Source organism: Eubalaena glacialis, chromosome 17 (assembly GCF_028564815.1).
Source record: "Eubalaena glacialis isolate mEubGla1 chromosome 17, mEubGla1.1.hap2.+ XY, whole genome shotgun sequence".
NCBI classification, from domain to species: Eukaryota; Metazoa; Chordata; class Mammalia; order Artiodactyla; family Balaenidae; genus Eubalaena; species Eubalaena glacialis.
In genome coordinates, this window is record NC_083732.1 from 59698850 (window position 1) to 59724777 (window position 25928).

Consider the following 25928-nt stretch of genomic DNA (forward strand, 5'->3'; position numbering starts at 1 on the left):
ATTACGTATTGCTTTAGCAAAATAAGTAAATCTAATATTTAGTAAATTTTAGTTAACACCAGTAGTCATAATTTATATATTTCCATTGTTCTGAGGCAGATTATTTTGCATTTTTGTTAGAAAACTAAGCACTGGTCATTTTATAAACAATCTTTTACATATTTCTGGTTAAAATAGTTTTATTTTTCAATGGAAAAATAATTCTAGTTTATAGCCAAATCTATTTGTTTGAAAAACAAGCCATCATTTTGTTTTCTTTGATATAGATAAGTCATTATTTTAGATTTTAAAAATTTTGTATTTCTTTAGAAAGTTGATGTTTCAAGTAAATGGTACATTTAAACCCCTGTAGTTTTTGTTTTTTTAATATGAAAAAGTGAAAACATCTGTATGAAAGAGGGAGGAAGAAAAGAAGGAATAGAGGGAGGGAGGAAAAGAAAGGAAAGGGAAGGGAAGGGAAGGGAGAGAGAGAGAAGGAAAATAGAAGAAAAGAAAGGAAAGGGAAGGGAAGGGAAGGGAGAGAGAGAGAGAAGGAAAATGGAAAACAAAATATTCCTGCCGATCCTCTCAAAGTAAATCGCCTCAAAGAGCTTAAGACATTTCACACGTTTTGATTGTTAGTTACATCTCTATTTATTGATTCCCATCTAGAACAGCCTTCTTAACTGCATAATAGGTTATTGTAACACTTCATAGTTGAACATATTTTATAGTTGTTTCTACTGATGTGTATTTGCAAGCTTTATTATCATTATTTAAAATATATGACTGTTTCTGTGTTGGAAAGAGAGGAGCAGGGACTCACTGTAAGAGGCAGAGTACATTTAAGAATTTGTGGCCTCTCATTTTGATGCCTGATTTATCACACACCTTCACAATTTTACTAGTGTCAGAAGGAGGCCTGTTTTCTCTTGGAATGCTACATTCTTCGGGGATGAAGTGTTCAGAGTCTTTAACACTGTATTGGAGTGTCTCTTGAGTATTTAGCATCTGGATAGGGCCATCATCACAGTAATGAGAGACAGAGCAGGCCAGAACTGACTCTGTCCAGGGGAAAAGCAGGATCAACACCAAATCTACCATGGTTTTTCCCAGCGTTGCAAAAATACTGGGTCAGGAAGACATCCATATGGAATACCTCTGCAGTCTCGCATTTAAATTGTGTTATTGTCACCCAGCCTACAAACAGTTAGGAAACTACTCTAATAGTTAATAATATAACTATAAAAATTTAAGGGATTATAGATCATAATTTTCATAACAACAGTTACAGGCTGTTATTGTAGACTGTGTTATTCTCATTCGCATATAACAGTATCTTTCTCTTTTTGTCAATGACAGTGCTAAAAATATTAGAAAGGTTTTTGAAATATAATAAATAATCCATGTTTGCCCAGAAATTATTACCTCAGTATTACCAAGAGAGACAAACTTGTAAACTAGATGGACCATCTGACTTGTTTTGTATTCATAAAAAAACCGTCTATTGCTTTTATTATGAAAATCACACATATATGTAATAAAAACATTTAAAAACTCAGATAAGGGACTTCCCTGGTGGTGCAGCGCTTAAAAATCCACCTGCCAATGCAGGGGACACAGGTTCAATCCCTGGTCGGGGAAGATCCCACGTGCCGCGGAGCAACTAAGTCCGTGCGCCACAACTACTGAAGCCCGCGTGCCTAGAGCCCGTGCTCCACAACAAGAGAAGCCACCGCAATGAGAAGCCCATGCACCGCGACGAAGAGCAGCCCCCACTCGTTGCAACTAGAGAAAGCCCGCGTGCACCAAGGAAGACCCAACATGGTCAAAAATAATAAATAAATAATTAAATAAATTTATATTATAAAAAAACTCAGATAAGCTGAGAAGAAAATGATTAAAATCTCTGATAGGACATCTACCTAGAAATAATCTCTGTTAATATTTCTATATAGAGATACATCAGGAGTGAGATTGATAGGTCACCATATTTATTTAGCACAATGTACTAGACCTTGTTTTATGAATATTAGCTCACCTAATTCAAAAAACAGTTCTACAAGGCGGTATACTATTATAAACTCTATTTTACAAAGAAAGCTGAGGAACAGATTTATTAAATGACTTGCCCAAGATCACATCACTAGTAGGTGGCAGAGCTGGGATTTGAGGCCAGGCAGTCTGACTTTGGAGTCTTATTTTCTTAGTTATTGCTAAAATTTTTCACCAATATATTCTTTAAACAGCTTTATTTATTTATATATACAATAAACTGCAAATATTTAAAATACACAGTTTGATTTTTTTTAACCATCTTAACTATTTCTAAGTGTACAGTTCAGCAGTGTTCAGTATATTTACATTGTTGTCTGACAGATCTCCAGAACTTTTCACCTTGCAAAACCAAAACTCTATAACCATTAGATAACAGCTCTCCATTTCCCCTCTGTCCCAGCCTTTGGTGATCACCATTCTACTTTCTGTTTCTATGGATTTGACCACTTTAGGTAACTTATATGTATGGAACCACAAAGTATTTGTCTTTTTGTGACTAGCTTATTCCACTTAGCGTAATGTCCTCAAGATTCATCTATGTTACAGCATATGACAAGTACTCCTTCCTTCTCTTCCTTTTTAAGGCTAAATACTATTCCATTGTATGTATGCACCAAATTTTGTTTATCCACTTATCTGTCAATGACATATGCCTTGCTTTCACCTCTTGGCTGCTGTCAATAATGCTGCTATGAACATGGCTGTGCAAATATCTCTGAGATCCTGCTTTCAGTTCTTTTAGATATAAACCCAGAAGTGAGATTACTGGATCATATGGTAATTCTACTTTTAATTTCTTCAGGCAGCTGAACCATTTTATATTCCCACCAATAGTGCACAAAGATTCCAATTTCTCCACGTCCTTGCTAACACTTGCTATTTTCTGTTTGTTTCTTTTTTGATAGCAGACATTCTAATAGGTATGAGGTGATATCTCGTGATTTTGATTTGCATTTCTCTAATGATTAGTGATGTTGAGAATCTTTTGGTATTTTTTTTTGTCATTTGTATATCATCTTTGGAGAAACGTCAAGTCCTTCGTCTTTTTTTTTTGGCTGAGCCACGCGCCTTGTAGGATCTTAGTTCGCTGACCAGTGGTTGAACCCCAGCCCTTGGCAGTGAGAGTGCAGAGTCCTAACCACTGGACCATCAGGGAATTCCCTCCTTTGTCCATTTTAAAATCAGGTTTTTTGGTTTTTCTGTTGTTGAGTTGAAGGAGTTCTTTATATATTCTGGGTATTAATACCCAATATATGTTTTTAAATAAACATGGAATAATACTTTTACACTACAGGCTGTTTTTCAAAGTGCTTTTTCATTACATTTTATGTACTTTGAATATATCATTTAACATTATTTTGCTATAAGATTTATATTCTGTCATATGTTTATAGTATAGTTTTTTTAAATTAATTAATTAATTTATTTATTTATTTTTGGCTGCGTTGGGTCTTCGTTGCTGCGCGCGGGCTTTCTCCAGTTGCTGCGAGCGGGGGCCACTCTTCGTTGTGGTGTGCGGGCTTCTCATTGCAGTGGCTTCTCTTGTTGCGGAGCACGGGCTCTAGTCACGTGGGCTTCAGTAGTTGTGGTAGGCGGGCTCTAGGGCACAGGCTCAGCAGCTGTGGCGCCCGGGTTCGTTGCTCCGCGGCATGTGGGATCTTCCCAGACCAGGGCTCGAACCCATGTTCCCTGCATTGGCAGGCGGACTCCCAACCACTGTGCCACCAGGGAAGCCCTATAGTATAATTTTTAATGATCCCTCTATTATAGACATCTTATGCTATTTCATAAGATGCCATTTTCATCTTGCTATTATATATTAAACTACACTTATCATATTTATTGGTTTTATGGTAGTTTCTGTATTAGTTTCCAGAGTTCACTTAACAAATTACCACAAAGTTGGTGGGTATAAACAACAGAAATTATTCTCTTATAGTTCTAGGGGCTAAAAATCAGAAATCTGGCAGAGCCACACTGATCCTAGGCTTCTAAGGGAGATAATGTTCCTTGCATTTTCTGGCTTCTGGTGGTTGTTGGCATTGCTTAACTTGTGGCTGCGCCATTTCATTATCTGCCTCTGCATTCACATTGCCTCCTCCTCAGCTGTCTTTGTAATCTCCTTTTGCCTTAATCTTACAAGGACGCTTGTCATTGGATTTAAGGCCCACCAAGAATGATTTTATCATCACGAGATCGTTAACTAAATTACAACTGCAAAGACTCTTTTTCCTTATAAAGTAATGTTAACACATTCTGGACATTAGGACATGCATATACCTTTTGGAGGGGGGGGCACCATTCAACCCACTACAGTTTTATTAAGATAAATTTCTAAAACTAGAATTATTAGTTCAGGTTAGGTAAAATTTAAATGGTTTTAGATAGATATTTCCAAATCATGCTTTAGAGTGACTTTGAATTGCGTTTTTAATGTTCTTAAACATATGTGTGTGCTTGTATACACACCATGCAAAAACGTATGTGTACTCCATAAAAATTTAAAAAGGAAAGAAAAAAGAAGAGAAAATTGGAAGTGGAGAGAAAACAGAAAAAGAATTGGGAGGGGGCTTTCAGCTCTACTCCTTTATAATTTGTCTGCCCATAGTTGTATCAATAAAACATACCTTATTGGTCTAGGCCGAGAAATACAGCCAAATTTGTGTGCTTTCGATTTATGTATTTGATTATCCCTGTTTTGTTTCTGTCTAGAAATATGTTTTATTTCTAAATGTTTGCATTTTATTTAGAATCATCTTCAATTATGACATGTTACATTTTCCTTTTGAAAGAAACATTTTTTCTGTTTTCTTCCATTGTCACATAATCTTTACACTATAGAGTATAAGTACTGGTACTTTTAAAATCATTTGATGAATGAGCTAAGAAAAGCTTTATATGTATATATGTATGTGTGTGTTGATGGGAGGTAAAAAACCATCAGGATTTGGCATTTCTTTTCTTAAACATAGTTGAAAATTTCACCAAAAAGGAACTATGTCTCAGGATAAAAGAGCATTTGGGTAATAAATCATGTGCAATTGTATTTTCAATACTTTATCATGAATAGCAATGAATCACTAGCTTCTTGATAGAGGGTGACTTTGTGTAACCAACTGGCAGAACCTACACACCCTGTTGAGTGTGAGCCCCTTGAAGTTGGAGGCAATGCACTTATTCCAGGGATGCAACTGTTGCTCAAAATCAGGTTTTAGAGGTCTCTCTTAACTGCTTTAAACTTGTGGCTTAAGATTCCCCAAAATAGAGGGCAGACAGCAGAAGCAAAAAGAACTATAATCCTGCAGCCTGTGGAACAAAAACCACATTCACAGAAATATAGAGAAGATGAAAAGGCAGAGGGCTATGTACCAGATGAAGGAACAAGATAAAACCCCAGAAAAACAACTAAATGAAGTGGAGATAGGCAACCTTCCAGAAAAAGAATTCAGAATAATGATAGTGAAGATGATCCAGGACCTCGGAAAAAGAATGGAGGCAAAGATCGAGAAGATGCAAGAAATGCTTAACAAAGACCTACAAGAATTAAAGAACAAACAAACAGAGATGAACAATACAATAACTTAAATGAAAACTACACTAGAAGGAATCAATAACAGAAAAACTGAGGCAGAAGGACAGATAAGTGACCTGGAAGACAGAATGGTGGAATTCACTGCTGCAGAACAGACTAAAGAAAAAAGAACGAAAAGAAATGAAGACAGTCTAAGAGACCTCTGGGACAACATTGAACACAACAACATTCGCATTATAGGGGTCCCAGAAGGAGAAGAGAGAGAGAAAGGACCTGAGAAAATATTTGAAGAGATTATAGTCGAAAACTTCCCTAACATGGGAAAGGAAATCGCCATCCAAGTCCAGGAAGCGCAGTGAGCCCCATGCAGGATAAACCCAAGGAGAAACACGCTGAGACACATAGTAATCAAATTGGCAAATATTAAAGACAAAGAAAAATTATTGAAAGCAGCAAGGGAAAAACGACAAATAACATACAAGGGAACTCATATAAGGTTAACAGCTGATTTCTCAGCAGAAACTCTACAAGCCAGAAGGGAGTGGCAGGATATACTTAAAGTGATGAAAGGGAAGAACCTACAACCAAGATTACTCTAGCCGGCAAGGATCTCATTCAGATTCAATGGAGAAATCAAAAGCTTTACAGACAATCAAAAGCTAAGAGAATTCAGCACCACCAAACCAGCTCTACAACAAATGCTAAAGGAACTTCTCTAAGTGGGAAACACAAGAGAAGAAAAGGACCTACAAAAACAAACCCAAAACAATTAAGAAAATGGTCATAGGAACATACATATCAATAATTACCTTAAATGTGAATGGATTAAATGCTCCAACCAAAAGACACAGGCTTGGTGAATGGATACAAAAACAAGAGCCATATATATGCTGTCTACAAGAGACCCACTTCAGACCTAGGGACACATACAGACTTAAAGTGAGGGGATGGAAAAAGATATTCCATGCAAATGGAAATCAAAAGAAAGCTGGAGTAGCTATACTCATATCAGATAAAATAGACTTTAAAATAAAGAATGTTACAAGAGACAAGGAAGGACACTACATAATGATCAAGGGATCAATCCAAGAAGAAGATATAACAATTATAAATATATATGCACCCAACATAGGAGCACCTCAATACATGAGGCAACTGCTAACAGATGTAAAAGAGGAAATTGACAGTAACACAGTAATAGTGGGGGACTTTAACACCTCACGTACACCAATCGACATATCATCCCAAATGAAAATAAATAAGGAAGTAGAAGCTTTAAATGACACGATAGACCAGAGAGATTTAATTGATATTTACAGGACATTCCATCCAAAAACAGCAGATTACACTTTCTTCTCAAGTGCGCACGGAACACTCTCCAGGATAGATCACATCTTGGGTCACAAATCAAGGCTCAGTAAATTTAAGAAAGTCGAAATCATATCAAGCATCTTTTCTGACCACAATGCTATGAGATTAGAAATGAATTACAGGAAAAAAACGTAAAAAACACAAACACATGGAGGCTAAACAATACGTTACTAAATAACCAAGATATCACTAAAGAAATCAAAGAGGAAATCAATAAATACCTAGAGACAAATGACGATGAAAACATGACGATCCAAAACCTATGGGATGCAGCAAAAGAAGTTCTAAGAGAGAAGTTTATAGCTATAAAAGCCTACCTCAAGAAATAAGAAAAATCTCAAATAAACAATTTAACCTTACACCTAAAGGAACTAGAGAAAGAAGAACAAACAAAACCCAAACTTAGCAGAAGGAAAGAAATCATAAAGATCAGAGCAGAAATAAATGAAATAGAAACGAAGAAAACAATAGCAAAGATCAATAAAACTAAAAGCTGGTTCTATCAGAAGATAAACAAAATTGATAAACCATTAGCCAGACTCATCAAGAAAAAGAGGGAGAGGACTCAAATCAATAAAATTAGAAATGAAAAAGGAGAAGTTACAACAGACACCACAGAAATACAAAGTATCCTAAGAGACTACTGCAAGCAACTCTATGCCAATAAAATGGACAACCTGGAAGAAATGGACAAATTCCTAGAAAGGTATAACCTTCCAAGACTGAACCAGGAAGAAACAGAAAATATGAACAGACCAATCACAAGTAATGAAATTGAAACTGTGATTAAAAATCTTCCAACAAACAAAAGTCCAGGACCAGATGGTTTCACAGGTGAATTCTATCAAACATTTAGAGAAGAGCTAACACCCATCCTTCTCAAACTCTTCCAAAAAATTGCAGAGGAAGGAACACTCCCAAACTCATTCTATGAGGCCACCATCACCCTGATACCAAAACCAGACAAAGATACTACAAACAAAGAAAATTACAGACCAATATGACTGATAAATATAGATGCAAAACTCTTCAACAAAATACTAGCAAACAGAATCCAACAACATATTAAAAGGCTCATACACCATGATCAAGTGGGATTTATCCCAGGGATGCAAGGATTCTTCAATACATGCAAATCAATCAATGTGATACACCATATTAACAAATTGAAGAAGAAAAACCATATGATCATCTCAATAGATGCAGAAAAAGCTTTTGACAAAATTCAACACCCATGTATGATAAAAATTCTCCAGAAAGTGGGCATAGAGGGAACCTACCTCAACATAATAAAGGCCATATACAACAAACCCACAGCAAACATCATTCTCAATGGTGAAAAACTGAAAGCATTTCCTCTAAGACCAGGAACAAGACAAGGATGTCCACTCTCACCACTATTATTCAACATAGTTTTGGAAGTCCTAGCCATGGCAATCAGAGAAGAAAAAGAAATAAAAGGAATACAAACTGGAAAAGAAGAAGTTAAACTGTCAGTGTTTGCAGATGACATGATACTATACATAGAGAATCCTAAAAATGCCACCAGAAAACTACTAGAGCTAATCAATGAATTTGATAAAGTTGCAGGATACAAAATTAATGCACAGAAATCTCTTGCATTCCTATACACTAATGATGAAAAATCTGAAAAAGAAATTAAGGAAACACTCCCATTTACCACTGCAACAAAAAGAATAAAATACCTAGGAATAAACCTACCTAGGGAGACAAAAGACCTGTATGCAGAAAACTATAAGACACTGATGAAAGAAATTAAAGATGATACCAACAGATGGAGAGATATACCATGTTCTTGGATTGGAAGAATCAATATTGTGAAAATGACTATCTTACCCAAAGCAATCTACAGATTCAATGCAATCCCTATCAAATTACCAATGGCATTTTTTATGGAACTAGAATAAAAAATCTTAAAATTTGTATGGACACACAAAAGACCCCGAATAGCTAAAGCAGTCTTGAGGGAAAAAGATGGAGCTGGAGAAATCAGACTCCCTGACTTCAGACTATACTACAAAGCTACAGTAATCAAGACAATATGGTACTGGCACAAAAACAGAAACATAGATCAATGGAACAAGATAGAAAGTCCAGAGATATACCCACGCACTTATGGTCAACTAATCTATGACAAAGGAGGCAAGGATATCCAACGGAGAAAAGACAGTCTCTTCAATAAGTGGTGCTGGGAAAAGTGGACAGCTATATGTAAAAGAATGAAATTAGAACATTCCCTAACACCATACACAAAAATAAAATCAAAATGGATTTGAGAACTAAGTGTAAGACCGGACACTATAAAACTCTTAGAAGAAAACATAGAAAGACCACTCTTTGACATAAATCACAGCAAGATCTTTTTTGATCCACCTCCTAGAGTAATGGAAATAAAAACAAAAATGAAGAAATGGGACCTAATGAAACTTCAAAGCTTTTGCACAGCAAAGGAAACCATAAACAAGATGAAAAGACAACCCTCGGAATGGGAGAAAATATTTGCAAACAAATCAATGGACAAAGGATTAATCTCCAAAATATATAAACAACTCATGCAGCTCAATATTAAAAAAACAAACAACCCAATCAAAAAATGGGCAGAAGACCTAAATAGACATTTCTCCAAAGAAGACATACAGATGGCCAAGAAGCACATGAAAAGATGTGGCATCACTAATTATTAGAGAAATGCAAATCAAAACTACAATGAGGTATCACCTCACACCAGTTAGAATGAGCATCATCAGAAAATCTACAAACAACAAATGCTGGAGAGGGTGTGGAGAAAAGGGAACCCTCTTGCACCGTTGGTGTGAATGTAAATTGATACAGCCACTATGGAGAACAGTATGGACGTTCCTGAAAAAACTAAAACTAGAATTACCATATGATCCAGCAATCCCACTACTGGGCATATACCCAGAGAAAACCATAATTCAAAAAGACGTATGCACCCCAATGTTCATTGCAGCACTATTTACAATAGCCAGGTCATGGAAGCAACCTAAATGCCCATCAACAGGTGAATGGATAAAGAAGTTGTGGTACATAGATACAATGGAATATTACTCAGCCATAAAAAGGAAAGAAATTGGGTCATTTGTTGAGACGTGGATGGATCTAGAGACTGTCATACAGAGTGAAGTAAGTCAGAAAGAGAAAAACAAATATCGTATATTAACGCATGTATGTGGAACCTAGAAAAATGGTACAGATGAACCGGTTTGCAGGGCAGAATTTGAGACACAGATGTAGAGAACAAATGTATGGACACCAAGGGGGGAAAGCTGCGTGGGGGGTGGGGATGGTGGTGTGATGAATTGGGCGATTGGGATTGACATTTATACACTGATGTGTATACAAATTGATGACTAATAAGAACCTGCTGTATAAAAAAATAAATAAAATAAAATTCAAAAATTAAAACAAAAACAAAAACAAAAACAAAAATAAAATAAAATAAAAAAATACTTCCCAAAATAAATCATTTTCATTTATTTGATAAACCCATCTTGTATTTTGTTTAAAATTTCTATATATTTTTCAGTTGCACCATCCATTGGATTTGGCTCTGAATAACTTTTGGTCTAGTTCCAAAAATCAAATCCACTTTCATGGAAAAATAATTTGCCACCAGAAAGGATATTCAATATGTTGCTATGTTCTCCAAAAATGATTTAAGCAACAGCACTATCATTAAAATAAGTATATGGCCTCCTGAGGAGTACACTTTGCAAGAGAGAGAAAACATGTTATTTGTGAGAGAAGTGTTATTTGTGATATGTTTTCATTAATATCCTGAGACCTTGCTACAGAAGAAACACAGTAGAGTTATAGGACACTAGATTTTAAGAGGAAGAAGGCGCTCAAGATTTTCTAGTCAAACCTCTTAATTTTACAAATAAGGAAAGGTGAGATTCAGGCAACTTAAATTGCAGATGGCTAGCTACATCCTCAGTTGGTGATGGAGTTTAGGTAGATACAAGATTTAAAATTCGATTTTACGGCTTTATTTTTTTTAACTGTAATATGGTGCAGCTTAAGTTGTGAATTGGCAAGTGGGTAACAAATTTCAACCTGCATATGTGTTTGTATTGGCTAGAAATTTTTAAATAACTTTAGGTGAGGAAGTAATTCGCCACTTGAAATTAGCAACAGGTTTTAGTCATGTATGAAACCTATGGCTTTTGGGTAAGGTTGACAGATTTAACAAATAAAAATTAAAATTTCAGATTAAAAAAATGGTTAATTTTTTTTTTTTTTTTTTTGGCCACACCACACAGCAGCAGTGAGAGTGCAGAGTCCTGAGCACTGGACCGCCAGGGAATTCCCTGCTGTTCTTGTTTTTTAATCTTTATGGAGTTGCCATCAACTTTGTAGATTTGTTTGGAAGACTGAACGAGAATTACAGGTGAAAAGCTTTAGCACTCTGCTGTATGGTAGGGTGCAACAAATGAGAATGATATTTAATAATATCATGCCCATTATGATTATTGTTTTAATTCTTATAACTATCTTATAAAATTGGTGTTATTATAATTTCCATTTTATAAATAAGGGAAATGAGGTGGTTGAGCAATTTGCCCAAGGTTATTTCAACAAACCTCTAATTAAATATAGAGCTAGGTCTCCATTACAAGCCAGTCTGGCTCCAAAATCTACATTTTCAAATCTATATTGCATAAACATTTGCCTGTGACATAGAGAAAAATCTCTATTCCATTCATTCATTTAAAAAACATTTATTGATTGCCTATTGTGTCAGATGCCCTGTATTAGCATTAAAATACAAAGATGAAAGACCAGGCAAATCTTGCCCTTAAGAAAGTCTCAGTCTTGCACAGGCAAGTAAATATATAATTACAGATTGGTACAGTAAGATATGTGATAGAGGGAAGCACAGGCTTCTGAAGGAACACATGTTGGGAATGGAGGTGGGGTTAGAGGAGGCTTCAAGGAGGTGGTGAAACTGAGTCTTGAGCTGAGTCTTGGAAGATGAATGTGAGTTGGCCTGACAAAAACAGCCTGGGTACTCGAGGCAGGGAAAACACATACTAAGCATGTACAGACCCTTTTGGTATGTTCAGGAATTATAGTTAGTTATACGCCTGGTTACAGTCACGTAGTGAGTTCAGGATATTGGAGACAATATCCTGTTGTCTCCAGTTGGGTTTCCTCAGAAGTGGACCTTGAGATGGAGATTAGTGTGTGAGAAATTTATTGAGGAGTGCTTTCAGGATCAACACTTGTGGAAGAGAAGAGAATGAAGTCGGATCAGGCAGAGGTAGAAACTGAGGTGCAATGCAGTCAAGTGAACCCTCAACTGACCCCATGTGTAGGTGTGCCACTGGGACAGCCCCTCAGAACTGTCTCGAGTTGGAACACTGGGATCAGACCTTTATACTCCCATGCTGATAAGTCATTGGATACCAGCTTTCCTGGAAAGGAGTCATGACCTTGGGCAAGGCAGTTTTCTTCAGCCGAGGGAATCCCTATAGAAGGTTGACAGCTGAGGATCATCTTCCAGCAGCCTTCCCAGAAGCCGGGGAAATGTCACAATGGCTACCACAATCTACCCCATGTGTCCCTCAACCTTTGCATAGTTTCCAGAAGCAGCTCCCCATGCGCCTTTCTTCCTGAGGGAAATTTGGAAAAGGAAGGTTAGTGGGACAAGCTGGAGTGCTCACTGTTGCAGCTGGTCATGGGGCCACAACTAACACTGGCTGTCTCCTTCCTCTACTATACATTCTAGATCCCCTCACCCTCAGCTATCAACTCTTCTGGTCTCAGTGGTTTACCTGGCATAACCCAGACCCTTTCTTCTGAGGTCTGAGCACTGCTCACCATGCTCTTCTCTGGCCAGAGTTACTACAGTTGGTAAATTCAATTTACCATCAGAATTGGTCAAGGAGTACCAAGCGTCACCCAAGTGGATCACCTGGGCTCCACACATATTCTAGCCAGCCCTACGTCCTCTTGATGATCAGGGTCAATTTCCCCTGCAAAAATGGTGACTCCTTATCTTGCTGACTGGTCCCTGGACACTAGGAGCTAGAAGTGCCCAAAAAGCAGCCATACTTTGTAGTTCAACTGGACTCTTGCTATGTCCCCTGGTTGAAATGTTTTCCCTCTGGGAAGCAGGATCTCTATCCACAGAGCCCTCAGCTCTGTGCAAACAGTAACAAAGAAACCTTACAATTTCAGTGAAGATAACTTTGGGGCTCTTAAAAACTTAGAGGCCAGGAAGAGTAAGAAAAAACAGAAAAAAGGTCAGTTTTGTAGAAGGGAAAACAGGTGTATGATGTCTCTGAAATCAAAAGAAGAATGTTTTTTAAAAAGTAGGCTTGATCAATTATTGTCAAATGCTGCTCTAGGAAAGGTACAATAAGATGAAGATTGAGGATAAACCACTGGATTCAGCAAGAATAATGACCTTGAAGAGTGTATTTTCAGTGGAGTAGAGGAATGAAAGCCTGACTAGACGGGGTTAAAAATAGGAATAGGAGGAGAGCAAGTGAAGATGGTGAGTATAGATGCTTTTAAGGGATAAATTGGAAGATTGGGATTGACATATACACACTACCACATGTAAAATAGATAAGTACTATGGAGCTACTGTACAGCACAGAGAACTCCACTCAGTACTCTGTAATGGCCTATCTGGGAAAAGAAACTAAAAAAGAGTGCATATATTTATATGTATAACTGATTCACTTTGCTGTATACCTGAAACTAACACAACATTGTAAATCAACTATACGCCAATAAAAATAATTTTTTTAAAAAAAGATGTTTTTAGGAAAGTAGAGGAAAAGAAAGTAACTTGAGGGAAAAGGCACAAAGGATGTTTTTTAAAGGAGGCAGACATTACAGCATGTTGACGAAAATGACCCAAGAGAGAGGGAATGATTGAGGAGACCTAATTATTATTTGTCACAGATACCTAAAAAGAAGTGTTTAGTAAGCGTTAGCTACTTTGATTGTTTTGTACTACTTTTAAAATCAGCCCTTGATAATTATAAAATCATCTGCCTACTTTCTTGAATTTTTAATTGAATTTTTGATTTCTAGGAAGTTTCTAGGTAATGTAACCAATATACCAAAAATGTAAGCTCCATGAATGTTGCTGTGAAAAATAATAAACAAGAAGTTTACTGTTTCTTATGACCACATGAAAATAAAATTACGTACATTTTTGGCGAGGGAGAGGTTTATGTAGGCTAGACTATGCATCAGAACATAAGCCTGTTATTTCCACAAAATAGTTTACAATTACGATAAGGTTTATTATTTGAGAAGATTTTTGTCTATAGTCAATAACAGAGCGCTCTGTGGATGTGTAGGGTCACAAAAACAAAGAAATATAAATAACAAACAACATCACACAGAACAAAGAATAATGTCAATGGAACTGTTGCAAACCATGAAGCACACTCTGAGTATTCAGATCAAAACACTCCCTTTTTAGAAGTAGCTATGGGGAATTCCCTGGTGGTCCAGTGGTTAGGACTCAGCACTTTCACTGCCAGGGCCCGGGTTCGGTCCCTGATTGGGGAACTAATATCCTGCAAGCTGTGGGGCATGGCCAAAAATTTTTTTAAAAATTAAAAAAGTAACTGTGGAGACTGGGTAACTAATCAGGGTGTCTGGGATTAGACCTAATACTTTAGTGACTCTAGGACAGAGACAAAGGGAGGGTATGATGTACAGTTTTTGTTATTTTGAATGAAAGAGAAAAAAAGTGAAACCTTTTTACTTGTGAAATTGTTCAATTTGTGTGTGAGGAAAAGCCATGTCTATAACCAATCAGAGCTTTTGTCCAAGTAAAAGATTACAGAGAATTATTGTCAGATGCTGGGTTTTTCCTTCCAGAGGAAAAACAACCCTATACCTTGAACATTTCAAGAGCAGTCTTCCAAAACCTCTATAAAATATTAAACTAATATACTTGCAATTTTAGTACCAATCAGGAAATGCAGAAATTACAGTACTCATAGTTATATTAAATAAGTTCACAGGGCACACATGTAGGACTTTTTATTCCAAAGCAGCCCAGTTTGATGAGTTAATATTTCTTTAGGGAGAGAATACTTGTATTTTCCATCTTCTCTGAATTAAGATTAGAAAACAAAAATAAGGATTTGCATACATCATTTAAAGTATAATTTCTTAAGCATTGCCAAGATGTTTGGCTGACCTCTGATTCTGTATCAATATTTAAGGGAAGGTATTAAATGGGAAATCATTTTGAGGCAAATTCAAAGATCATGTCATGTACTAGGGCTTTTACACTTTTTATATTTATACTGCAGTAACTTTATTTTGTTACTAGTTTCCATCATTTAAAAAGAGAAAAATAATATGTTTCCAAGGGCAAATATCCAATCTTTCACTTTCTATTTTTTTTTTTTTTTTTTGGCCATGCCAGGCAGCTTGCAGCATCCTCCGACCAGGGATCGAACCCAGACCCTGGGCATTGAAAGTGCAGAGTCTTAACCACTGGACCACCAGGAAATTCCCAATTTTTCACTTTTTATGCTAAAACATTGAACAGAGAGAATCATGCAATTTAACATTTGATTTACTCACATTTCTCATTAAAAATTTTCTCATGCTGTGTTTACTTTTTTAATAGTCCAAATATTTTGATTTGTTTAAATATTCTGGAAAATATGCATATTGATTTGGGAGCTGATAAAATACTTCTTAAAGTCATGATCGCATATCTACTTGCAAATGTAAAAATGGACATAACTAAAATATTCCTAAATCTTACATTTTTCAATTGAGGGGAAAAAAATTCCTTTTAAGAAACACAGCAAATCAACCAATGTGATCTTATCATATGGGAACAGTCTGAGGAGCTGTGTGGAACACGCCTCAGAGTTGTCCACCCAAGGGGTGGAAGAGGGGATTATTTCTCTACCGACCCGTGTCCTACATTTTGTTAATTCCCTCACAGTTCCCAGTTCCAGGTTTGTGTGTGAGTCAAAATTTAGCTGAACAGATTCCCACAGGCACTACAGCAAAAGTTTCCTGATGCAGAAAGCAAGGAATTGCAGTGGAGGTAAGTGCTGTCACATTATGCTTGTGCACGCCTGGTTGTTATAATAACACCCAGGCTAGAAGTATGTTAAGAGAATGTGAGGTGGGGCACAAGAGGTTTAAACAACCTCTCAAGATGAATTTTGGAAAAATAACATGGTATAACTATCAATAGATGTGGTTACTTGCAAATGCATAGTTAAGGTAATATGGGAATACCCAAGATTTATCAAGGTGACTATAAGTAAGAATGCCTAAGTCCAAACAATTACATTGTGTTTAAGTGAAGAAAAGATAGGCTATAGTTAACAAATATATCCCATGTTTTCAAGTCTGAATGGGACCTATTAAGAGGAAGGCAAAAAGTACTATAGAAATTTTGCATGCCTTCAATATAGTTATTGTCTATATTGTCTCCTGTGAACTGGTCAAATATCTAGTCTGTTTAGCAGCATTTCTTTAGTGAAGAGGAGCATCAGGCAATCATAGCTTAAAGACATTAACTTGGAATATCATCTAACATTATCTACTCTGCTTCCATGTTCACTAAACAGCCTCTGATTCTGCCAAGGCTTCCTCATAAATTCCTGGTCTCCCGGGATAGGATGGACTCATTTTCCACATGAGTAGCTGCATTCTCTTCACAGTCATATTTATCACTATATGTTTAAAAATTGAACCATGGTTTATATAGCAGTCCTTTGTGAACTTGGATGGTGTGAGATGGAAAAGACTGAGCATGGGTGAGATATTGTTCAAAAATACATCAAGCATGAATGTGCCAAGGAAACCAAGATGATATGACAGGGTTGAGTACATTAAGTTCTAGTAAGAAAAAGATTCTGATTCTTCTTCCCTGCTCTGCGGGCAAAGTGAAGGGAGTTTGGGAGATAATATAGTTTTCAATTATTTGAGAAAAAGTTCAACACTATTGCTTGGCTATTTTGACAGTAGAAGGGGCTCTACAAACTATTGTAGACCAAATTATCCTAAATTTTCAGTTGGTGTGTGGTGTAATGGTACCTTCTATCTCAACAAAATCATTTCTCCAAGGTGGTGGTTTGATTTGATCCATTATCAGAAGTCTTTGGAGGTGGGAAATAAAGGTGACTGCAAAGCATTTGGTAAACATAAATTAATATAAAACTCAACATTAGCAACTTTCCAGCAAATGTCTCTGAAATAAGTGGTGTATTTTGTGTAAAACTTCACAGAGTGTTTTTTTGATACATTAAAATGTTTTTCTCTTATTAGTGATGCTTTCATAGTTGGCTTTATTCACTTGATATCGATGATCTCCACTATAATAAAATTTAAGCAGCGAAACTTAATACAGTCTGAACTAGGAACCACAGCTTCATTGGGACTTAATGTATCATGTTGCAGCATAACATTCTAATATACATAATTTCCTAAATCGTGCATTGACTTCAGGGAGTACTTAAATATTCAGCTCAATTCACTCTTAAGTCTCTGGAATACAGTTAACAATATAATGTCCTGCATGAAGAAGGTAGAAAAGCTTCCCTCCACACCAGATTCACCAGCCAGGCCAGAAAATGAGGCAACAGCTATGAAAAAGCTTCCTCGTAGAGTTATTTCCAGCACATTTTAATGGGACACAAAAGGAAGAAGAATCAGCACTTCCTGAATGCCTACTATGTGTCAACCCTTTTACTAGTATTTTGACACATTTTGTCATCAAAACAAATCTGCATGTACATTTATTAATTATTCCCATTTCACTTTTAAGGAAACTAAGCTCAAAGATACTGCTGAGGTTAATACAGCTCTGGTGGAACTGAGACTGGAATACAATCCTGTCTACATTCTGTTCATGCACTTGACCGAGGACCAAATCTATGAATGCAAATGACTTCTGCTCAAGCATCCATCGTGGGTATTTTAGTATTATTCCTTCTTAGGACAATCCTTTCAGTGCTGTCCAAGTAGGCATGCATTTAAGAAAGGAAAATCTTACTGCTGCCTTAAAAGCAAGAAGGGGGTTATCAGACCAGTCTTTGCTTTCTTAGTGACAATAGGTATGGTTTCAGGAACCAAGCTCTAACGTATTCACCAGCTGTAAATTCCTGAATGACAGAGGCCATGACCTTGACTTCCAATTTCCAATTTATACCTGGCTTAAAAGAATCTTGCCCCGAGTCAAACCATGGCAACAGTAGGTTATGTTTGAGTTGCTGAGTTCTTGCTTCCTCTAAACACTGAAGACTCAAGCCCTGAATTATCTCAATTATTTATGAAATGAACAAATGCTCACATTAATAGAGTTCTTTATTTATTCGATGTAAGTAAACCAAAAAAGAACATTTGGCAAATGCTAGCTTTTACAGTGAATTGGGTTTGGCCTGTTGACTGAGTGGCGAAGGATTTGGATATGAATATTTTCAGTTGGCAGCAAGAAGAAGGAATTCTCTGTTTGCTTTTTGACATTGTGAGTTTAAAGAATGTTTTGTGCTGTTATCCTGACAGACTTACAAATCAAAATAAGCAAGAAAAGGTAACCTACAGCTTTCAGTGGAAGACAATATTGGGGGGAAACACAAGTATGTTTTCATTCTCAAAAAGGTAAAATTTGTCAGTAGGAGGAAGGGGAACTCTTATTTTGAGGCTACCAGATAAAATATTGACTTCACATAGTTTCACAGGCAAACAGATTAGAATTCACTTTAATTCCATGAGGAAGTTAATAAATATATGAGAAAACTAAGGTAACTACTTCAAATGAAGAATGGAGAAGTCACCTTATAAAGGGGTGACTTTATAAAACAACCCCTTAGAACCCTCTTGCACTGTTGGTAGGAATGTAAATTGATACAGCCACTATGGAGAACAGTATGGAGGTTCCTTAAAAAACTAAAAATAGAACTACCATACAACCCAGCAATCCCACTACTGGGCATATACCCTGAGAAAACCATAATTCAAAGAGTCATGTACCAAAATGTTCATTGCTGCTCTATTTACAATAGCCAGGACATGGAAGCAACCTAAGTGTCCATCAACAGATGAATGGATAAAGAAGATGTGGCACATATATACAATGGAATATTACTCAGCCATAAAAAGAAACGAAATTGAGTTATTTGTAGTGAGGTGGATGGACCTAGAGTCTGTCATACAGAGTGAAGTAAGGCAGAAAGAGAAAAACAAATACCATATGCTAACACATATATATGGAATCTAAGAGAAAAAAAAAAGGTCATGAAGAACCTAGGGGCAAGATGGGAATAAAGACACAGACCTACTAGAGAATGGACTTGAGGATTGGGGAGGGGGAAGGGTAAGCAGTGACAAAGTGAGAGAGTGGCATGGACATATATACACTACCAAACGTAAAATAGATAGCTAGTGGGAAGCAGCCGCATAGCACAGGGAGATCAGCTCTGTGCTTTGTGACCACCTAGAGGGGTGGGATAGGGAGGGTGGGAGGGAGGGAGACGCAAGAGGGAAGAGATATGGGAACATATGTATATGTATAACTGATTCACTTTGTTATAAAGCAGAAACTAACACACCATTGTAAAGCAATTATACTCCAATTAAGATGTTAAATAAATAAATAAATAAATAATAAAAGTACAAAAAAAATAAAAATAAAAATAAAACAACCCCTTATAGGACTTCCCTGGTGGTCCAGTGGTTCAAACTCCATGCTTCCACTGCTGGGGGCACGGGTTCGATCCCTGGTCGGGGAACTAAGATCCCACATGCCGTGTGGAACGGCCAAAAGAAAAACAAAAAAAAACCCCAACCCCTTATGCCTCTTGGTATTCACATCCTTGTGTAATCCCCTCCCATTGAATATTGGCCAGACTTAGGGACTTGCTTTTAATGAACAGAATAACGTGGAACTCGGCTTCCCTGGTGGCACAGTGGTTGAGAATCCGCCTGCCAATGCAGGGGACACAGGTTCGAGCCCTGGTCTGGGAGGATCCCACATGCCGCGGAGCAACTAAGCCCCTGAGCCACAGCTACTGAGCCTGCGCGTCTGGAGCCTGTGCTCCGCAGCAAGAGAGGCCGCGATAGTGAGAGGCCCGCGCACCGCGATGAAGAGTGGCCCCCGCTCGCCACAACTGGAGAAAGCCCTCACACAGAAACGAAGACCCAAAACAGTCAAAAAAAAAAAATTAAAAAAAAAAAAAAAAGAATAACATGGAACTAATAGTGTATGTCCTAAGAAGCAGTGTTTCTCTCTCTCTCTTCCCCTTTCTCTCTCTCATCATTCACTCTGGAGGAATCCAGCTGCAGTACCATGAACAACCCTATAATGAGGCCCTTGTGTGAGGACCTGAGGCCTCTTGCCAACAGTCATGTGAGTGAGCTGGGAAGTGAATCCTGCAGCCCCATTCCAGTCTTTAGATAACTGCAGCCCCAGCTGACAGTGTGACTGCAGCCTCATGAGAGACTGAATCAGAACCACTCAGCTAAGCTGCTCCCAGATTCCTGATCCTGAGAAACTGTGTAAGATAATAAATGTTCATTGTTTTAAGCCACTAAATGTTGGGGTAATTTGTTGTACAGCAATAGATAACTTGCACAGAGGGGCAGGAGTGATAACACACAGTCTAGCCTGGAAAGGACAGGCCAGGAATTCATTTCAGCAGGAGGACTAAACAGGACTATATAAACATGATATGTTTAAGTAGGTCAGTTAAGAGAAGCAAATATATGCCGTAGGTCTCGCCCATCACCACGTCGAGGCTGGAGGATTGGAGAGCCAGCAAAATTGGCACACTTTGGAAAAGCTGGCACCTAAGACTTTAACTCCAAAGGTCAGTAGAGGACACAGGTGAATACCTAAAGGAGGCAGTTACAGAGAAGCTAGAATTAATTCATAGATTAGGAGACTGTAAGACATTTGATGTGTAAGTTGTCCTAGCTATCAGAGTTTAGTCAACCAAATAGACATGGTTGCTACCCTCTAGGAACTTATATTTTTAAATGAACAAGTTGGCATAGACAAGCATATAAAAGGGTGTGACACTAAATTCGAAATGCACATTCTTCTTCCTTCTCCTCATTCTCTCTGCTTCTTTCATATCTCAGCCTCTCAGCACCTCACGCCTAGCACTTAATTGCTACCAGGTTGTTTCTTGTTCTTGAGCCTTGTCTCCTCAGCTAGACTGTAGGCTGCTGAAGTAAAGGATCATGTCTCGTTCAGTAATCCTCTTCTAACCACAAGTTCTTCTCATTTGAAATGTGAGTGTATGTGGACTTATTTCTGTATACCTTCTCTGAAACCACAAGAATTTTGGATCACTATGCATGAATGATTTCAAGTTGCCACCATTTTATCTCTAGTAAAATTCAAAGCCCTTGGGTTATTTGTTTCTACCTTCTTCTGCTTCTCTATACTATTGGTTACATTCTCTCCAGTTTTTGCAAAGGTGTATTATCATTTTCTTTATATTATGGGCATTATGATGTGGTGTAAGAAATGGTAGTAGGTGTTGGGAGGACATTCTGCTATAGGTAAGATAGACGCGGACCCTGCCTTCCTGTTATTTGTTACCCAAGTAGTCTGTACAATATTGGGGAAAAAAAGTAATTGACCAATAATACACATAAACTGCAGAAGCTCCCAGGAATGTTTGAAGGCAATACTTGTGGTATGTCATGATATTCCCCAATGGAGGATCCATTTTTTGATCTGACACTATGCCATAGTGATATTTCTTACCAAAGAAAACCTTGTAAGATCTTGCAACACAGAATGTTTTTCAGGACAGAAAGATACACTCACATAATAAGATACAAAGAACACAAATGTTGGAGAGACAGAAAAGTGAAGTATTTTAAAAGCAGGTAGCTGGCAATTGTCAAGAGCATATTGCAGGAGGTAAGTCCTTAGAAAATAACTTCTTAAACCTTGGTATCTAAAACTTTATTTGAGCAAGTAGATATAAAGCTATTTTAAAAAGACCTTAACACATATATTAAATGATTCGCTACAATTCTATAAAATGACTAACTCCTTCTAATCCCTTAGGTGTCCATTTAAAGTTGTTCCTTCCAAGAATCCTTCCTATGTAGTCCAATAGTCCCTTGTTCTATACTTAGCATAATTTAGAGCAATCTGATATTTAATTTTCCCTTTCCATCCAGTATATTGTGGGCTTTCAGTGAGAGCAGGGACCTGTCTTTCTTGATTAATTTTGTGCCACCAGTCCCCAGCACAGTGCCTTACACATGGAAAGTGCTCTCAAAACATTTGTGTAGTGAAAAAAGGAATAAATAAATGGAGGTAAAAGAGGGTTAAAAAAAAAAAAAAAGACCAGTTATCATATTCATGCTTTCTTCAAAAAAAGAGAAAAATATCAGAAAGACATGAAATCAACACATAGGGCTATTCAAGCATGTCTGATGATAAATCTGCTAGGAGCACAAGCATTCATTATTTTTCATTTAATTCTTCATGTATTTATTACCTTCCTCCTTGATACTCAACAATGCCAGATTGTGCCTCTCCTGTTTGTCCTCTGGAGCCTTCCTGGGGGCCTCTTCCTAGATTTGGTCCTGGCAGAGACCTGACACTCCCAGAATGCCCTCTCTTTCCTATCTTTTGCTTTTAAGGGTCTGATATTGAACAGCCCAGTTTGTTCATTCCTAACAGGCTGAAATATTTGAACTTAATTCTGCCAGCAATAGCAACATTAAAGGTGTACCAGCAAAGAAGCAGCATTACAAAGTAGGGTTCAGGAAGATTTTTCTGTTGATATCAATTAGAATCGTTTTTCCTCTGGAGAGTCTGATGTTGAAAAGCCACAGTTTTTAAGGAGAGGAGGTCCATGCAATGTTAAGGGATGAGGGAGCAATGCAATGTTTTGTACTTAGTTCCAAATGGGCGCACTGGTATGAGTTCAGTGAAGGAGGAAATGATGTGCAATGGCAGGGTCAGGGGGCCCTCAGTGATGAAGGGGAATGTAAGTTAGCTTTGCAGGATAGAAAGGATTTAGATAAGTAATAATGCATATGACTCGTTTACAGGAAAACATAGAGAACAGCTTGGCTGTAGTAACGGTTCTCAACTTCAACTTTGAATTCAGTTGAGAAGCTCAATAAAATGAGAAATCATATGATCTGTCAACGCCCTCCATTCAAAGACCACCAGGAACACACCTGCAGTTGAAGGAGGTTGGGTTTATTGATTTATTGCAAAGAGGGAGACCACACACCGTGGAGAACCAAGGGGTGTCTCAGTAAGAGGGTTTTAAAAAGGACTTATAATACTTGGGTTTGTGTAAGTGATTTGGGGGAAGGTCCAAAGAGCAGGGCTTTGCTCTGGATTAGATGCTGTTGAGAAGCAGGGGTAATTCTTGTGTATCTTAATAATTTTTACCTAGAAGATGGAAAGAACCAAGCAATGCTATAACTGTAACCAGTAAAGAAGCAGCAGTCAATCATACCATCCTGGATAGGGGATATTTGGACATTTTTTGGACATTGGTTTGGACAATGTTCCTGTTTTTGTCTGTGCTGATACTTGATTGCAGGTTGGTTGTCACGGCCACTGTGGAGCCTTGTCTGATGTTGGTGTTCTGTGAAATTGCTCATGTTCAACAAGAAAACACAGTGCCCAGCTGTGAGGGCCAGACCAGATCCTGGATGTCAGTAACTGCTTTTCAGTTTTTCAAATGCAGCGTGAGAAACTGACTCACTGGTAACAAGAAATCTGTATTTCTGAAAAAATGCCTATGTGGTTCTGATTGAGGGAATCTGAGTACCAAACTTTCTGTAACACTCCTTTGGTAGGAAATAAAGCTGAACAAGAGAAGCAGATTGTAGAGATCCTTGAAAAATAGCTTAATGTGTTTGAACATAATTCTGTCAGCAATAACAGGCATTAAAGGCATATGGGCAAAGAAGCAACATTGCAAAGCAGGGTTCAGGAAGAGTCTTCTGTTGGTAGTGAATAGAATGGTTAGATGGAGCACAAGGGATGGGGGCTCAGACTAGGGATGAGCAGAGAGAATAGAAGCCACACACCACCAGTTAGGAAACTTGCAAAAGTCTGATCCTGACAAGATTATGAATTGGATTAAAATATTGGTAGTGGAGATGGAAAGAAAGTATTGGATGTGAAAGACATTAAATAAGAATCTGAAATCCATTCACTGTGAGCCTAGAGGGAAGAGACTTATCTTGATATTCTTAGCTCCCAGGCCTGTGCTTGGGGGCACAGTGTATACCCAGGACCGATGTAAAGACTGAATCAATTAACCAATTAACAAGATTATGTGACTGACAGGATGTAGGGAAAGAGGAAGAAGGAAAAATCAAAAACAAGAGTGATTTGGGGACAGTTTGGAAGGGAAAGTTATTTCAGGAAAAGAAGGATTCAGTTTGGTCAAGTTGAGTCTCTGTAATGGTAGAACATCCAAGAGGAGACACCCAGCCAAAAGTCAGCAATGTGGGTTTGGAATTTGAATTCAAGACAGAGGTTGAGGTAGGAGGTGCATGTTGAATACATGGGCAAATTAAGGTCATTGGAGCACATGGAATTTCTAAGGGTGGGTAGGTGAAAGAATGGAAGACAGAGTCAGCCTCCTCCTGGTTTGGCCTGGCAATTCTTGTTTTCTACCCTAGAAGATGAGTTGCCATTAGGGGAAAAAATATTTATTAACTATTTCAGGAATATAGTGTTGCTCTTATGAGCATGGTTCTGGAGTCATTAGTTGGGGTTTCCAGTTCACCTTTGTCCCAATCAAGCTGTGAATTTTTATGTACTTAACTTCTCTAAGTTAAATTTTCTTGATCTGTAAAAAGGAGATAATAAAAGTAGAGCCAAGTTCTTAAAAAGGTGTCTAGAAAGAAAACTATAATACATATCTCATGGGAATCAATGAGTAATGACATCCAGTAAGTATGGTGAAACTTTAGTTTGCTGCTAAGGCTGTTTCAGCTTTACTAAACATGGCCTCCTAAGTAGGAGTCATCATCTTCAGTGACTATGCCCTTCCATATCATAGGACAAAGACTGAGAATTTAAACTTACCTAGTTGATGCCAAAATAGTGGCATTTTTCAGAGCATTCTCCAGGAACTAAGTAGAAATAAGAGGGAAAATCCTTTTGAGTTGATCAGATCATACTGCTACCTAAAACTGGGTTCACCTTCTTGGTGAAGAAGCAGTGTCTCCCTGAATAGCAAAATTGGGGAAATTTTAAGGTAAGGGTATATGCATATTCATGAAGGGGCTTGGGTGGTAGACTGAGTACAAGCTTTAGTTGATTGAAGTCATGAGGGTCAGAAAAGGTCAACATCATCATACCTTAGGTTCCACTGTTCTGGTTGTTAAGTCCTTCAGGTTAATCTTTCCATTGAAACAGAAATGGGAGTCTTTACAACTGATATATTATCTTTGCTATTGTTACTTCTCTTGCCTGATAACAGTCTTCATTCTTTGTTCCTTTAAGATCATTAATTACTGAGACCTGTTCAAGGGCAAGCATCGTGGCCAGGTTTAGATCACAAAATGGCTTAGGCCAAAAATGGCTTCCATTTTGTCAAGAAAGCCATGCCTGGTTCTCTTTCTCCCGGGACCCCTACCCTATCTGCTTACACAACCACTAATGGAGTTGTTAAATAAAAGTAAATATATTTGAGATAGCTCTTGCCTAGCCTTTTCTGAGTTTTGTAAAGATGTATTTCCAGACAGCTCGCTTAAAACATATGCTTTTTCATTAAAATCTAACCAAAGGTGGCAATGTTCTATACAAATGCTCACCAATCCCTTAACTATTACCTGTACAATTTGTAAAATAAAATATCTCTATGTATACATTATAAGAATCAAATTATTAAGAATCAGAAAACAAAAATACCAGGCTTCATTGAGAAAATTTGAGATTTACAAGAAAACACCTTTAAAATAAAGGCAGAACACAACACAATGTGTTAGG